The sequence below is a fragment of the Eleutherodactylus coqui genome, chromosome 2 (assembly GCF_035609145.1).
Source record: "Eleutherodactylus coqui strain aEleCoq1 chromosome 2, aEleCoq1.hap1, whole genome shotgun sequence".
NCBI classification, from domain to species: Eukaryota; Metazoa; Chordata; class Amphibia; order Anura; family Eleutherodactylidae; genus Eleutherodactylus; species Eleutherodactylus coqui.
In genome coordinates, this window is record NC_089838.1 from 324,377,091 (window position 1) to 324,386,251 (window position 9,161).

Genomic DNA, 9,161 nt, shown 5'->3' on the forward strand with positions numbered 1-9,161 from the left:
GGATTATTTTTTTCCCTTTTTGCTCGTTTCCTCATCATCCAGAGTCCTATAATATATGTTTGTTCGTAGACTAGATACAAGGAGTTCAGCTGTTCAGGATCCCTTCAGATAGATCTCCTTCCGCCACATCATCACTTTCCAGCCAAGAAGCTTCTGGACAGAAGATCCTGCCTCTGTTTTATAGGAAAATCACTATAATTCATTAGCAAATTTTGGGGACGCACTAAAAAAATGAAAAAAAAAGGAATGAACAACGAGACCCGGGCTCACATGACCGTATGTATATAACACAGCGTTTTACCGCTGTGTGAGCCGGCATTTCGCTACGTATGGCAGCGATTTTGGACTGCGCATGACAGCGTATCCCACACACATATCTCACGCACGCTGTCATGCGCAGTCGTCCTGTTTTTGTTTTCTTTTTTAAATGTTCCACTCTGTGGCTTAGCAGCGGTGCGTATAAACGCCACACAGCAGTTATTATGCACCCAGAGAGAACAATAGGGCTCTATTGCACATAATACATAATAGAAAAAAATAGAGCATGCTGCGTTCTTTTCAAAGCGCATACTAGGGCTTAAACAGAAGGGTGCATGCGCTAATACGCTCACCGCTACGGCGTGTATTAGTGGATGGACCTTTTTTTATTCAAATTCTGCGCTATTGTATAGGAGTTTGAAGGGAAAAAAAGCGGGAAGATAGATCCTGCCCTCCCTTTATCGCACGTAAATAAACTACGTACAAGAAGGATACCACAAGTCCTGTCTTTTCTCGCGTGTACTATTAACACACGATGATTTTCATGGTTGCAAAATAGTACAAAATTACAGTCGTCTGAAGAAGGCCTTCTACGTAATGTATGTATGCAAATGTGAATGGATTCATGAAAACCAATGTATTTTCATTGGATCCATTCACCTCATATTATGCGTGCGTATATCGCATGCGTAATACGTGATTAAATTACGCTTAGCTGAGGCCGGCCTAAGAAGAACGAACAATATTACCAATTAGTGAAAATGAAAGGTATAAAAATTCTCCTGTACAAGATGGACGTGGAATGAAGAGGTCAGATGTGGAGCGAATACAGATCCCAAAAAGGCAGATGCCTAATAATTGTCCCGTGCCCGAAGGCTCCTTCACACGGGCGGATTTGTGTGCACAATACGCAAAAAATAGAACCTGTTGATCTCAATGGACTCATTCACATAAGCGCGTTTCTCCTGTACAATTTCTGCACATAAGAAAAGATGGGACCTGCCTTATCTGTCTGCGTTTTACAGAGCAAACTGCCATAGAAGTCTATGCTCAAAAACCAAGCGGTAGGGTCTGACCATCGGAGAATAAGGTAGCCGGCCCTTATTAGGCTTTAATAGTCATTCTATTTCACGGACAGGGAGTAAAGCGCGTGTGAACTGGCATTTGCGAGCACAAAAATTACATTACTATGCGCTGGCACGCATATCTGCCCATTTAGTTCCATCTCCAAATCTTGCTCATGCGCAAATACACTCCGGTACGACGAGCGTATTTACATATACGCACGTCTGTGGAAGCCCTAAAGGCTCCTTCATACGAGCATATGGACAAATGCGGACATTTCAGCGCAACGTATTTGCACAGTGAACGAGGTTGATTTGCACGCGTGTCTGAGGGGTCATCTCTATACGCTGGTCCCAAGCCCAGATAAATGGGGAGGGTTGGGGTAAGACCTGGTGACCTACCCTGTAAAAACCTCACCTCGGAAACCCTATGAAAGAGCTCTCAAATGATTCAGATATGGTATCCGATGGACGCCCAGGCCAAAGGATTCTCTAAAGAGAAGAGCGAGGACTGAGCAGAAGTAGTCAGGGTTTTCCTCATGGCACAACTGGGAAAAAAGCCCTCGGGAAGCCCGGCTTCTGATGCACTTCATGATGAAAGGAAAGGGCTGCGCTCTACCAAAGCCCACATACTAGTAACATGGGATGTGCGGGGCAGGAGTCTAGGGGACTGGACGTTGTGAAACGCGAAATGACAAGACTTAACATTGATAGTCTTGGGATTAGCGAATTGCATTGGACGGGTAATGGATATTTGAAGTCCGATGACTCCACATTGCACTATGGTGGACACGAGGAAATGAAGCGAGATGGAGTAGCCTTTATTACAAACAAGCAGACCTTAAACACAGTAGAAAGTTTTAGAACAATCAGCGAGCATATCATTACTATCCGGATACGTGGTAAGCCACTGAACATCTCAATCTTACAGGTCTATGCTCCAACGATGGATGCTGATGAGAAAACCATTGAAGATTTTTAGAAAACTCTAAACGAAGTGCCAAAGGAGGACATCATTTACATTATGGGCAATTTCAATTCCAAAGTCGTCAGCCAGCCAGAAGCAACCATCACAGGAAGAATCGGGCTTGGTGAAAGAAATGAAGCTGGTGATCGCCTGGTACAGTTCTTCCAAGAAAATTGGCTCAGGATAGCAAACACATGGATGCCCAAATGCCGACTGTACATGTGGACATCTCCCAATGGCCTATACCGAAATCAGACTGATTACATCCTGTGCAATCATCGTTGGTGAAGATCAGTTGTTGCAATGAAAACCTTTCCTGGTGCCGACTGCGGCACTGATCATGGACTCCTTGCAGCTGAGATCAAGATCAAATTCTGTAGCATTAAGAAAGGTGCTCCATTGAGAAAATCCAACACCTCTAAAATCCCCCAATCATACACTATTGAGGTAGCAAACTAATTAGGACTGCTTGTCATATCAGAAAAGCATCCAGAGGAACTACAGCACGATATACAGTCCCCAGTTACGGAAACAGTCAGTAAGCATCTCACCTATAGGACGCAGGAAAAACGCTGCTTTTAGTTGTCTAAGCAAACCCTCAGAATAGCTGATAGAAGAGCAGCAAAGGCGGCTGGCAACAAAGACGAAGTTCAGCAACTAAATGCAGATTTTTAGCGAGCGGCAAGGAAAGACAAAGAAATGGACTGGAATGAGCATTGCGAACAACTCGAAGCAGAAGCCATGAAAGGCCATATGTGAGGCCTATTCTCACCGGTCAAGATAGCCCGAAAACCTTTAATGGCACCCAACAGCACAATCAAAGGCAAAATGGGAAGGAACTGAATGACCAACAGAGTATGAAGGATAGGGGGAGGGAATACTCAGAGGAACTATATGCCTGCAACACATACCTGGACCATTGCATGAGGTGGAGCCTGTGGACTTGGAGCCTCCATTATGGAGTCAGATATGGTTATGGCAATGAAACAACTAGCCAAAAATAAAGCACCCGGCATAGATAACATACCGGCAGAGCCATTGCTGCCAGTACCAGTGAAGACCATCACAGCGCTGTGCCAGGCAGTATGGGCATCCACACAATGGCCACAGGACTGGAAAAGACCTGTCTTCATCCCTCTACAAAAGAAAGGCGACTCCCAGAATTGCTCCAACTACCGAACAATAACCCTCATCCCGCTTGCAAGCAAGATCCTTCTCAAAATTAAACAAGAAAGACTGAATTCAGTAGTTGAAGCGGCACTCCCTGATACGCAGGCAGGACTCCGGCGAGGACGTGGCACCCGCGGCCATATTGCAAATCTGCGATGAACCATGGAAAAAGCTCAGGAATATTAAAAAAATATCCACATGTGCTTCATCGACTACAGCAAGGCCATGTGTCGACCATGACAAGCTATGGCAGGCCCTACAAGAGCTGGGCGTATTGGTACATCTAGTCAAGCTGATAAAATCACTTTATACCATTTAAGAAGCCCCCTTGAGAACACAGTATGGGGGACACAGATTGGTTGGGATCGGCAAAGGCGTCCAACAGGACTGCATCCTCTCACCGTTCTTGTTTAACCTATATGCAGTAGTGATCATGTGGAAAATGTGCAGCATCTGAGGAGCGGGCCCCAGCCTAGGAGACAGCAGGGTACAGTTTGGACCTTGCCACTGTGGCTCTACCGCCTCACATTCAGAGGGTAACCAGGGACACGTCCAAGGGGCCGAGGGCAGGCTATGAAAATAGGGAAACCCAGCGGTGGATTACCTTAGTCCTTTTTGTCACGCGTGACGCCATCGTTCCATTCTCTGCAGTGAATCCAGTTGTTGGTAATAAAGAGTCCACACACAGGATTTAACCTTCAGAGCCAAACCAGGAACGGTCGGTGAAGCTTGTTTACTTGCAATAACTTGGTACAGTTCAGTAATACACGCCAGCGGCGAAAACAGGGCAAAACTAAAAGTGGTGTGACAGGGAGGATTCACGGGTAGGCAGGAGAAACCACAGTCCTGTTATCTGTGGGTCACGAGCCCGGCAACAATCTTCTTTCTCTCCAACTCTCTACCAATCATCACTCACATTTGGAAAAAGGGGTGCGCTGCATAGCGGCTCCTCATCCTCTCTCTCTTTCATTGTTTAGGGGTAACACTGGCATCTCCTGGGTAAAGCAGGCCAGGGTAGGCTTTGGCTTCCTCTCAGCCTCTTCCATTCCGGACCACACAGAGCTGAAGGTCTCTGTGTGACTCCCTTCCAAAAGCTCCAAGCTCAAAGACCCGAAAACGACAGACAGCCCCACTCATGCACCTTGCACCTACAGATATCTAACAAGGTCACATGACAAACAAAAGATACATTTCCAGACAGATATCTCACATACCAGACAGTTAACTCTTACAGTGCTGCAGCTATGCAATACACATCAATCTTGCAACACAGAAGACACTGACAATACAGTTAGACAAATGCATGCACACTTTTATGGAGGGGCCCTATTACTCTGGGCCACTACAAATGGGCCTAGACGAATTGGAAACCAGGGTGAGAATAGGTGGCAGAAACATCAACAATCTCCGTTATGTGGATGACACAACTCTACCTGCAGAAACAGAAGTCGGTCTGAAGCCGCTGATATGGAAGATTAAAACTGAAAGTCAAAAATTGGGCCTCTACCTGAATTTAAGGCCTGTTTCACACGGACTACAAAATCGTTTGATTTTGTAGCAATGCAACATCATTACAAAACACATTTATGTGAAGCCCATGGTTTCCAATGGGTTTTTTCACATGAGCGACGTTTTGTAGTCTGAAAGAACCCATTGGAAAGCATGGGCTTCACATACATCGTGTTGCGATTTTGTAGCCCGTGTAAAACAGGCCTAGAGAAGATTAAAATTATGACAATTACAAAGAAATGACCAAATTCAAATCAAAATGACAATGAGGTCAGAGAATGCGTACGAGACTTCATCTTCCTTGGTTTGAATATTGACCAGGATGGAGAATCTATGCCAGGGATAAAACATAGGATAACATTGGGGCGAAGCGTGATGCTAAACATGGGCAAAATCTGGAAAGTAGGGATATCGGAATACAACTAAATGCCAGATAGTGCAAACCACCGTATTCCCCATAGCCATGTATGGAGGTGACAGCTGGACTGTGAAAAAAGCGGATAGAAGGAGGATTGATGTGTATGAGCTGTGCTGCCGGCAAAAGCTTCTGCGTGTACCCTGGACGGCGAGAGTAACAAACAGAGAAGTCCTGATTTGTGTAAGACCCGATATATCACTGGAGAGCAGAATGACCGGACTCAGGCTCACGTATTTTGGCCATATAATGCGAGCAGAGTCGCTAGAAAAATCTATAATACTTGGACAGATCAGCGGCAAAAGAAGAACCGGCCACCAAAGGACACGATGGCTCATACTGTCAGAGCTGATACTGGCATGGATATCACACAACTGAAAGAAGAAGTGCAAAACCGAAAAACATGGAGGGAGCTCAGCTTTACGGTCGCCGAGGGTCATGATGGACTAAACGGCTAACAACAACAGCTGCACATTTTTGCAATATAAGTTGCATTTTTTATGGGGTGGTTGTCAAAAAACTCTGCACATTCTGCACAGCGTGCCATCTAACCCACCGCCAGCCCAGCACTGCTTCACAGCCTAAGGGCTCCGACATACAAACGTATGCACAAATATGCTTGGCGCTACGGAGCGTATTTGCGCATGAACAAGCGTTGTCCGCCAATCACACTCTTCTCTTTTTTTAACCTGCATAGACTTCTATTGCAGCTTTCTGCATAACACGCAGAGAGAGCAGGTACTATCTTTTTTCTTGCGTAGGAAATGCATGCAACAAACACGCTTGTGAGAATGAAATGATTGAACTTGCTTTGTTTTGTTGCGGTATACTCACATGATTTTCAAGCGTGCAAGAATCCGCGCTAACACGTTCATCTGCTTGAGCCCTAAATCTGCAAAAATATGGAATAACTCAATTTTTAGGAAACCTCAACTTAGCTTTAGTGGGATTTAGAGAACATTGGTCGCGGCACATAAGGTGTTAACTGCAGGGTTCGGTGTTCTCTCAGCCGAATCCCGGTGTTATCATAGTCAATGCGCAGAGAATAGAAGCCATGGATGTCAATGGATTTCTTCCCAAGAGAGTGTTTTGCGTGTGCATTTCTCACGGGCGGTCAAAAATAGGACCCGTTTAATTTTCCCACATATTTGTACACTGAGGGCCCCATAGAAGTGTACGGGAGGTGTGTGAATATGCAGTCAATATGAGCGCAAATGCTCAATACGCTGCACAAGTCTTTGAAAAATACGCACATCTGGTCCTTATTACAGTAAATAGCCTTTTAAATCACTTTTGAGAAACTTTTTCGGTAGTACACAGCAGCATCCAAGCATTGGTGGTTCAGTGGTAGAATTCTCGCCTGCCACGCGGGAGGCCTGGGTTCGATTCCCGGCCAATGCAGGATTATTTTTTTCCCCTTTTTGCTCATTTCCTCATCATCCAGAGTCCTATAATATATGTTTGTTTGTAGACTAGATACAAGGAGTTCAGCTGTTCAGGATTCCTTCAGATAGATCTCCTTCCGCCACATCATCACTTTCCAGCCAAGAAGCTTCTGGACAGAAGATCCTGCCTCTGTTTTATAGGAAAATCACTATAATTCATTAGCAAATTTTGGGGACGCACTAAAAAAATGAAAAAAAAAAGGAATGAACAACGAGACCCGGGCTCACATGACCGTATGTATATAACACAGCGTTTTACCGCCGTGTGAGCCGGCATTTCGCTACGTATGGCAGCGATTTTGGACTGCGCATGACAGCGTATCCCACACACATATCTCACGCACGCTGACATGCGCAGTCGTCCTGTTTTTGTTTTCTTTTTTAAATGTTCCGCTCTGTGGCTTAGCAGCGGTGCGTATAAACGCTACACAGCAGTTATTATGCACCCAGAGAGAACAATAGGGCTCTATTGCACATAATACGCTGTAAAATAGAAAAAAATAGAACATGCTGCGTTCTTTTTAAAGCGCATATTAGGGCTTAAACAGAAGGGTGCATGTGCTAATACGCTCACCGCTACGGCGTGTATTAGTGGATGGACCTTTTTTTATTCAAATTCTGCGCTATTGTATAGGAGTTTGAAGGGAAAAAAAGCGGGAAGATAGATCCTGCCCTCCCTTTATCGCACGTAAATAAACTACGTACAAGAAGGATACCACAAGTCCTGTCTTTTCTCGCGTGTAATATTAACACACGATGATTTTCATGGTTGCAAAATAGTACAAAATGACAGTCGTCTGAAGAAGGCCTTCTACGTAATGTATGTATACAAATGTGAATGGATTCATGAAAACCAATGTATTTTCATTGGATCCATTCACCTCATATTATGCGTGCGTATATCGCATGCGTAATACGTGATTAAATTACGCTTAGCTGAGGCCGGCCTAAGAAGAATGAACAATATTACCAATTAGTGAAAATGAAAGGTATAAAAATTCTCCTGTACAAGATGGACGTGGAATGAAGAGGTCAGATGTGGAGCGAATACAGATCCCAAAAAGGCAGATGCCTAATAATTGTCCCGTGCCCGAAGGCTCCTTCACACGGGCGGATTTGTGTGCGCAATACGCAAAAAATAGAACCTGTTGATCTCAATGGACTCATTCACATAAGCGCGTTTCTCGTGTACAATTTCTGCACATAAGATAGATGGGACCTGCCTTATCTGTCTGCGTTTTACAGAGCAAACTGCCATAGAAGTCTATGCTCAAAAACCAAGCGGTAGTGTGTGACCATCGGAGAATAAGGTAGCCGGCCCTTATTAGGCTTTAATAGTCATTCTATTTCACGGACAGGAAGTAATGCGCGTGTGAACTGGCATTTGTGAGCACAAAAATTACATTACTATGCGCTGGCACGCATATCTGCCCATTTAGTTCCATCTCCAAATCTTGCTCATGCGCAAATACACTCCGGTACAACAAGTGTATTTACATATACGCACGTCTGTGGAAGCCCTAAAGGCTCCTTCATACGAGCATATGGACAAATGCGGACACTTCAGCGCAACGTATTTGCATAGTGAAGGAGGTTGATTTGCACGCGTGTCTGAGGGGTCATCTCTATACGCTGGTCCCAAGCCCAGATAAATGGGGAGGGTTGGGGTAAGACCTGGTGACCTACCCTGTAAAAACCTCACCTCGGAAACCCTATGAAAGAGCTCTCAAATGATTCAGATATGGTATCCGATGGACGCCCAGGCCAAAGGATTCTCTAAAGAGAAGAGCGAGGTCTGAGCAGAAGTAGTCAGGGTTTTCCTCATGGCACAACTGGGAAAAAGCCCTCGGGAAGCACGGCTTCTGATGCACTTCATGATGAAAGGAAAGGGCTGCGCTCTACCAAAGCCCACATACTAGCAACATGGGATGTGCGGGGCAGGAGTCTAGGGGACTGGACGTTGTGAAACGCGAAATGACAAGACTTACCATTGATAGTCTTGGGATTAGCGAATTGCATTGGACGGGTAATAGATCTTTGAAGTCCGATGACTCCACATTGCATTATGGTGGACACGAGGAAATGAAGCGAGATGGAGTAGCCTTTAAACTAAGCAGACCTGAAACACAGTAGAAAGTTTTAGAACAATCAGCGACCATATCATTACTATCCGGATACGTGGTAAGCCACTGAACATCTCAATCTTACAGGTCTATGCTCCAACGATGGATGCTGATGAGAAAACCATTGAAGATTTTTAGAAAACTCTAAACGAAGTGCCAAAGGAGGACATCATTTACATTATGGGCAATTTCAATTCCAAAGTCGTTAGC

At 44.9% G+C, this 9,161-nt stretch overlaps 1 non-coding gene across 1 annotated transcript; it reads left to right on the forward strand.

Annotated features, from left to right (window-relative positions):
• Positions 1–6,713: 6,713 nt before the first annotated feature.
• Positions 6,714–6,784, forward strand: TRNAG-GCC (transfer RNA glycine (anticodon GCC)). The gene has a single exon. It is a non-coding gene; the product is annotated as a tRNA-Gly (tRNA).
• Positions 6,785–9,161: the final 2,377 nt, after the last annotated feature.